At 42.0% G+C, this 7,838-nt stretch overlaps 1 protein-coding gene across 1 annotated transcript in view; it reads left to right on the forward strand.

Annotated features, from left to right (window-relative positions):
* Positions 1-734: 734 nt before the first annotated feature.
* The window catches only part of Klhl24 (kelch like family member 24), a 29,630-nt gene continuing 22,526 nt past the window's right edge, over positions 735-7,838 (forward strand). Inside the window, exons 1-2 of the mRNA XM_021209550.2 lie at positions 735-827; positions 5,150-5,212. The gene's annotated coding sequence lies outside the window, so the exon portion shown is untranslated. The remainder of the gene's footprint in view (positions 828-5,149; positions 5,213-7,838) is intronic.

The following is a 7,838-nucleotide window of genomic DNA, read 5'->3' on the forward strand; positions in this document are numbered from 1 at the left end:
TCCTCATCTCTCTCTACCTTGTGGCAACACATCTAATTTTAACGGAGGCAAGGCTGTCTTAATGAAGTGTAGAAGGAAGAAGTATGTAACTTTTGTCAGAAGCCAGAACTACCCATTTTCAAGAGCAGAGGACGGTCATCCTTGAAAAGGAATCGCCTAGAAACAAAACATCTTGAAGAAGATTCCATGTGCCTCGGAAAATACAGGTTTGTTACAATTTTTGTTCAACTCCGGCATCTGATTAAGACAAAAAAAAAAAAAAAAAGTAACTTAGGCTCTGATAGCGACCTTGACAGATTTACAAAGAAAGCTTCCTCTGCACTTAATGACCAGGCTTCTAGTACACTCCACCTCTCAGGCCCTCTGATTTCCCAAGTGTGTTAGAACGTGTGAATTAAAACAAGCCTATTCCAAGCTCTAAGGTCGGCTAAGTCCTGGTCTTGTGCTTTGGCTTTGGGATGTAAAGGGCTCTTTGAAAACAATCAACATACCACTTCTGTCTTGATCAAGACGCATTCCTTTAACCTGATTCTACCTTAAATAAATGTTTGGAATTAGCAGCCCGGGGTTGGGTTTCCGCCCTCTAGCGGAACTCAGGTGGCCAGAGAGCCCACCGTCAATAAGAACTACGTCTCCCAGAATGCTCAGGGAAGGGGATGCCTCCCCCCCATTGGACAAGGGTGGGTGACGCCAAGTGTTTTGGCCCAACGGTCACATGTTTCCTTTGTTGTGAGCAGTGGCAGAGACTGGCGGTGGCTCGAGGAGACGCCGGCGCAGCAGGAACCGCAAGGGTCGCCGCTCGTGCCGCTTCCAGCCCGCGCCGAGAGGTACCAGGGTGGCCGCTCCTGGCGGCCCGCGACCGCGGCGCTGATCCCCGGCACCGGCGGGAGGGAGGCGAGGTCCCTGACTGCCAGAAGCCCGATGCGGCCTCGGGCGTGGGGACCGAACAGAGACGAGCCCCGCGGCAGCAATGCACTTCGGGTGGAAGCGTCCGGAGTGCTTCGGCCTCCGACCTGGCGTTTCCGTGGGGTGACCGTGAGTGCTGTCGCCTAGCACGGATAAGGATCGGGGTGCTGGGGCCATAGCAGCCTGCAGCACGGTTGCGAAACGTGCGAGGCGTGGTCACCTGACCGTTACCCGCCCCCGCGGAGCCTTTGTTTACCGGGAGCGCGGCCTCGGGCCGTCCCGGGGGAGCCCCCACCCGGCTGCCCGCTTCCTTCTCCGCCGGCCTCTGCTTCTTAATTTAGTTCCCAATGTTCCCGCCCCCAAACCCTGGACACCCGAGGCGAAGATCATTCGGGCGGCCGGGATTGGGCGCTGCAGGCGGGCCGGGCCGGCGAGTTCCGAGTTTTTATTGGCAGGGGGTGGTAGGTGGGTGGCCCGTGCCAGGCAGTCCCGCCCTCGCCTGAAGGTGACCTGGAGGACACGGGCGCCGAGGGAGGGGAGCAGGGGGGAGGTGGGTTGAAAGGGGGCGTGCCCCGCGGAGGGGGGGGGGGGGGGAACTAACCGGGAGCTGCTGGCGTAGGACAGCACGCAGCATTGCGAAGTTGCCCTTGCCTGCACTGTCCAGCCTTAGGTAGTAAAGGATGAACCACAGGGCCACATTTGAGAAGCTTCAATATCAGCTCTAGCGGATTTTAATCATGTCAGTTTTGGTTTTTTTTTTTTTCTGTTAGTGTTCTTAGCTGACACTTGGCACAACCACCAGATGGTTGATGGCTAATAATGGTTTGGTGTTTTGTTTTTCTTTATTAGGATTTAATATGTATCCCTTGCCACTAAAGATATAAACGGTGGCTTTTACCTTTAAAAAAACAAAAAAATAATTTGAGGTTATTCACCTAAAAGTTTTTTGGTTTTGGATTTTTGAATGAGCTTTCTTAGATTTTCCTTTTTAGGGTATACAATTTCGTGTATTAATATTCCAGGTAATTGAGAGGTTTCTGATAAGTGAGTTGAAGTTGTGTTCGAAAAACTGTACATTAAGAAAGCTCAGTCATTTCCAGCCAGAGGATATTAAAGGTGGTTTTCCAAAGCTCTTAAACTTATGCTGCAGCTAGGTTTTGTCATTTTATCGCAGAAAAGTTGAGTTTCTTCAGTAAAGCAGATATTACTGGTGCACAGCCTTAATTGACCAGAATGTATCCACCCACCTGTGTTCGAAGGCCAGAAGAGGGTGTCAGATCTCCTGGAACTGGAGTTCTAGATGGCTCAAGTTGTCAGCTGCCTTGTGGGTGCTGGGAACCAAACCTGAGTCCTCTGCAAGAGCACTGCTAAACCATCCCTCCAGCCCCTCTTAATATTAAAAATCCAAGTACTGATGACTATATTAGAATAATAAGCTGTCTGATCAGAACACGTAGTCACCTGTCTACTAAGGTGATTCAGTAGATCTTAAGATACACAAATGCAATCCAGTATGCTTTACTAAAAACTACCATTTGATAAGTTGAGTTTCTTTAAGCAAAGCTTGTGACTTAGAATAATGTTTTCTTCTTCCTGTTTAAAGACTAAGAGCTATCAGTTATATCTTAAACTTTCCTGGCTTTCATCCAGATTGCCAAAACCTTAATGCTTTTTCAGTGTGCTTTTTAACTTCCTTGTTTTCCTGCCATTTCATTAAGAGTCAGAGGTCAAGACTTTGGAAAATAAATACTTAGCAAATATGTTGCAGCATTTATTCTTGTATGCACTTTATTTACTCTTACCTGGAAAATTTAGGACAGCTCTTTTATCAAATATGTAAGTGTGGACTCTAATGAAAAAGTCAATAAAATGTCCTCACAAGCATTTATATTAAAAAATTATTTCATTTCTGTTGTGACTGCAACAGTGATACAAGACAGCTGGATGTTTATAACATTTCTGTTCTTCATGCTATAAATACTTCCATAAGCTCAACAAGGTGGATCCCCTGTGGGCAGTTCCAGTTATTTGGGAGACTGAAGCAAGAGCAATACTCAGTAGACCCAGGAGTTCAAGACCATCCTGGGCAACATAGACTTGGGGGTTGGGGGGGTCCAACAAAAGAATAGCTAATTAATTATCTTAATCAAGAGTTTTCATTCTTCCGGGCGTGGTGGCTCACGCCTTTAATCCCTGCACTCGGGAGGTAGAGGCAGGCAGATTTCTGAGTTCGAGGCTAGCGTGGTCTACAGAGTGAGTTCCAGGACAGCTAGGGCTACACAGAGAAACCCTGTCTCGGGGGGAAAAAAAAAATGGGTTTTCCTTCTTCCAGCACACCCTCTCCAACACACACTCTCCTTTGATACTGAGGACTGAACCAAGGGCCTTCTCACACATGCTAGCCACTGAGTTCTCCTTAGTTGACTGATCTTAGGTGATCTAAAATATTCTAAACCAAATGGAAAATAAAGAGAATGAAAACCTTCTTAAGGGTAGAGTTCATGTCTGTAACTCCAGCCTGGGGGGGGGGGACGGGGGGACTGAAATATCCTTGTCTCAAACCAAAGTGATTAGGTTTTGTTGGCGCTTCTAAAACTATTTCTGAATAATTGGTGTAATACTGTGTTAAAAATCATTGACTTCCGAGTGTTTTTGTATATTAAAAGGCCATTTAGAATCCCAGGTCACAGAGCATTTTATTGGCACCATAGCTAGTTTGGTTGTAATAAGCCAAAACTAATTTTGGTAGCAGAAAAAGTGACTGTCAAAAATTCTGTTTCTCCCTCTCATTCATAGCAGGAACTTGTTTTGTAGTCCTGGCTGACCTGGAACTTGCTATGTAAATTAAAAGTCTCTAATTCACAATGATCCTCCTGACTCAGCTTCTGGAGTGCTGGTGTTACAAGTGTTCACTCTCTTGTTTTGCTAGGCTTTTCATTTTTAAGTAAAAATGCAGTGAGTGTATTGGGGGTGGAGGGGCTACAAAATGACATTGTTTCCATGTCAGGTCTAGTGAAGAGCATAAGTCAAGCAAAACCTTTTCAGGCAGTAAAAATGCCAACCCTACAGTGTCTAAATTTGAGTTTGAATCTAGCATTTGCTACCCTAGTATCAGACAGTAGTAGGACTCTCTTTCATTGGCTTTGGTCCTTACTAACTACTGGTAAAGAATTCTTACTTAGGTAGGACTAACCATCACCTGACTTACCAAGACCCAATATTCTTCATCAAGTGTACAGATAAATTATTCTGCCTAACGAAAGTAAAGAAATGTACAAGATAGTATTCATGTCCTAATCTTAGCTTACTCTGGGTATAAAGATGTGATTGTGGGTGTTTTGGGGTTTTTGTTTTGTTTTAAGTTGGTTACTCATATTTGTTTTTAATACCGACTTTTTGAATCTGCCTAAACTTGAGAATGTACAAGTTCTCTTAACGGATGATTGGAGCAGAATAACAGTTAAATATAATTGCTATTCTGTGTACAACTCTAAATCCTGGTATGTACTTTTAAGCATTCTTCTCCATCTCCTACACACAAACACACACCCATGTATGTACATACACATGCATGCATGCATAACACGTGTACACACACACATCCAGAACATCCAGATACTCACAATAGCTCACAGAAATTGTGCAGAATTAGTTGTATGGACATTGTAAGGTTCAATAAAGCAGAAGAGTTATGTATTAAAATTACTTGATAAACTTGGAGGTTCTATATAAAAATGTATATAGTAAAAGCTTAAATTTTTTTCTTTTTTTTTCTTTTGTTTTTTTTTTTTTAACTCTTGAGACTTTTCTCAAATTGATTCCATAGTTACATGTAGTACAGAGTGAATAAACCGTTTTCTCTTGTCATGTTTGGTTTTGATATCAACTTTGAATCTGCCTAACCTTAAGACATTAACTCTTAGAGTATCTTAATTCTATCGAATTTGAATGCAATGTAAGTTTGTAGGCATTCTTCAAATATTCGAAGTGGAATTATCGAAGGATATACTTTCTTCATCTCACCATCAAATTTAGCTTACTGTTTTCATAAATAGTAAAGAAATTTGAATATCATTGAATATAAAATTATTAATTTCCTTTAAGAGAGTGTTACTTTTAATGATCTGTATGAAAGTAGACTTTAAGTTAAAAAATTGTAATTTACTAAGAACTGTTTTCAGCATATTACTAATGTACTTGAGCTGATAGCATCTGACTTATATGTCACTGTTCTCTATTTTAGGTGTGAAAATTTAAATAACACAAGTATTTTGCCTGGGGCTTTGGTCAAACAAATGCTGAAAAGGTATATTTATATTTACTGGCTATTGAAACATTGTTACTAGTTTAAACCATTTCATTTCTTTAAGCTGGGATCATTTGATGCTAGTAAGAATAATAATGAATAACAGTGACCAATTCTATCAAGATAGAATCGGACTGTGACTGAGGGTGGTGAGGCACACTTGTAATCTCAATACTCAGGAAATGTGGTTACATTTTTAACTATTGCTAGTTTACTTGTAAAAAAAAAAGATAAGTAAAACTTTATTTGTAAAAATGGGAAAACAACGGCTGATTAATTATATATGGAAGACTAAAAGTTATACTTTGAAAGCATACCATACTGTAAGATGACTGCAAATCATCCACCCTGTGATACGTAGTAAGAATTTGTATTTGGTTCTGTTGTGGAATGCTGGTCAATGAAGTGTTCGTAGAAAGCTCAGAGATAGCAAGAGGTTCATGTTCTGTTTTGTTTTTTTTGTTATTTTGGTTTTAGTTTTGAGACAAAGTTTTCATGTAGGCATGGTTGTCCTGGAACTAGCTACGGTAGACAAGGCTGGCCTCAAATTCAGAGATCCACCGGTCTCTACCTCCCAAGTGCTGAGATTAAAGATGATTGCCATCACTGCCCAGCAAGAAAGCAAGTTTATGTCCCAAAATTTACCTAATACTCTATACATTGCCCTAGCTACAGAAAGCAGGCCCATGTTTTCCTATATGTATGTGTCAAGGAACTGCAAATGTGTGCAAAGCCTGCAAGGTCTAGTAGATGAAGGGTTGTTTCTTCTTAAGGTGGTAATTTTGTTGTCTTTGTTGGCCAGTTGGTTGGTTTGATTTGTTTTGAGTTTTTAGACATATCTCTGTAAGTCAGGCTGGCCTCAGACCTGCAGCTGTCTTCCTGCCTCTGCCTCATCATGGCTAAGATTGTAGGCATACATTGCCATGCCCAGCTTAAAGAGGTTTCTAAATTTTTTTATTTTTTTTGGTTTTTCGAGACAGGGTTTCTCTGTGTAGTCCTCGCTGTCCTGGAACTCACTCTGTAGACCAGGCTGGCCTCGAACTCAGAAATCCGCCTGCCTCTGCCTCCCAAGTGCTGGGATTAAAGGCGTGCGCCACCACGCCCGGCTTTAAAGAGGTTTTTATTGTCAACACCAGTAGTTATATCACTAATCAAGGTCCTAATTGTTTATTGAATTTTCTGAGCCTGAAATACAGAAATGATGATGATGATGATGATAACTAGGTAAGCTGATACAAAGAGTACATCCTTGATTTTCTGGATGCTTGATTTGGGAACTGACTTTTAACTAATTTAACCATAATTTGAATCTAGTTTAGTAAAGATTCAAATATGAATTCCTTTCCACATCATAACCATTTCTGTGTATATGCTTGTTTTGAGAGAGGGTCTTACGTATCCCAAGCTAGCCAAGAACTCACTCTCTAACTGAGGATGACCTTGAACTTGTGATGTTCCTGCCTGCTAAGGATCAACCTCAGCTTGGTTGGGGGTTCCTGAGAAAGGGGTGTTCGGGATCTACAAAAGAACAACTTAAAGTCAATCGTGGGTACAACCTGACAGTTCTGTGTTCTACTTGAACTGGCTCTCCAGACAGCTCACCTCTTGCATACCAAAGCCCAGTCTTTATTATTTATATATCAATGCAATCATTTACCCAGGGTCCTGTTTTATTATCCCACGAATCAGCATTTTATGTCCATGGCCCCTTGATTCTTAGAAAAAGATAAATACATTTTTTTTTTTAACATAGCAAATGTATTCAAGGGTCTGCCTGCCTTTGTAAGCACAGACAGTAAGCTAGCAGAGTAGGATCCAGCTCTGAGATTATAATTCCCACCACTTCTGGACCTAAATTTACCCTGTTCTAGGCTGATCTTGAACTCAGGATCTACCTGCATAGACAGTAAGCTACCTGGGTGGGATCTGGCTCTGAGATCACTATTCTCACCTCATCTGGACCCAAATTCCATCTTTCCTAGGCTGACCTTGAACTCAGAAATCTGCCTTTGTATTTTTCTGATAATCTGGCTCATTAGTGCAACTGCCTTTGTTCTCTCAGGTCCATGAAGCCCCCTCATACAGTTCATAATGAATCCTTATATTTTGCATAGTGAGAAATTATACGTTCTTGAACTCATGTTTTCAGAGTTCTTTCCCACAGCCTTACAGGCTATCCTGAAGGTCACAGCTTTCACCATTTTGCTGAGGAACACATTCTCACCTCCCAGACTCATGCTGTTTCTAATTATCATGGAGTCATTAACCTTAACAAGGAGAGCGTTTCCCAAAGGAAGAACATGAAAATATGTACATTATTGTACAAACAATCCCTACACCCACAGCAACTGTCAGCACAACTGGGCCCTACCCCTTCCTAGCTCTGCTCCAGGGGCAGAAAACCATATCATGCCATCATATCATGCCGTCCCTTCCATGGCCATGCAGGACTCAGTACCTGCCTCTACCACAGGAGTGCTATGCTTACAGGCATGCACCACCATGCTTGGTTAATCCTGAACCTCCTTGTGCTCATTCTCAGAGGACATCAAAAAATATTATATTCTTTAGTTATGTTAGGAATCTTTTTTTTTTTTTTTTTTTTTTAACTCTTGAGACTTTTCTC

The sequence above is a fragment of the Mus pahari genome, chromosome 12 (assembly GCF_900095145.1).
Source record: "Mus pahari chromosome 12, PAHARI_EIJ_v1.1, whole genome shotgun sequence".
NCBI classification, from domain to species: Eukaryota; Metazoa; Chordata; class Mammalia; order Rodentia; family Muridae; genus Mus; species Mus pahari.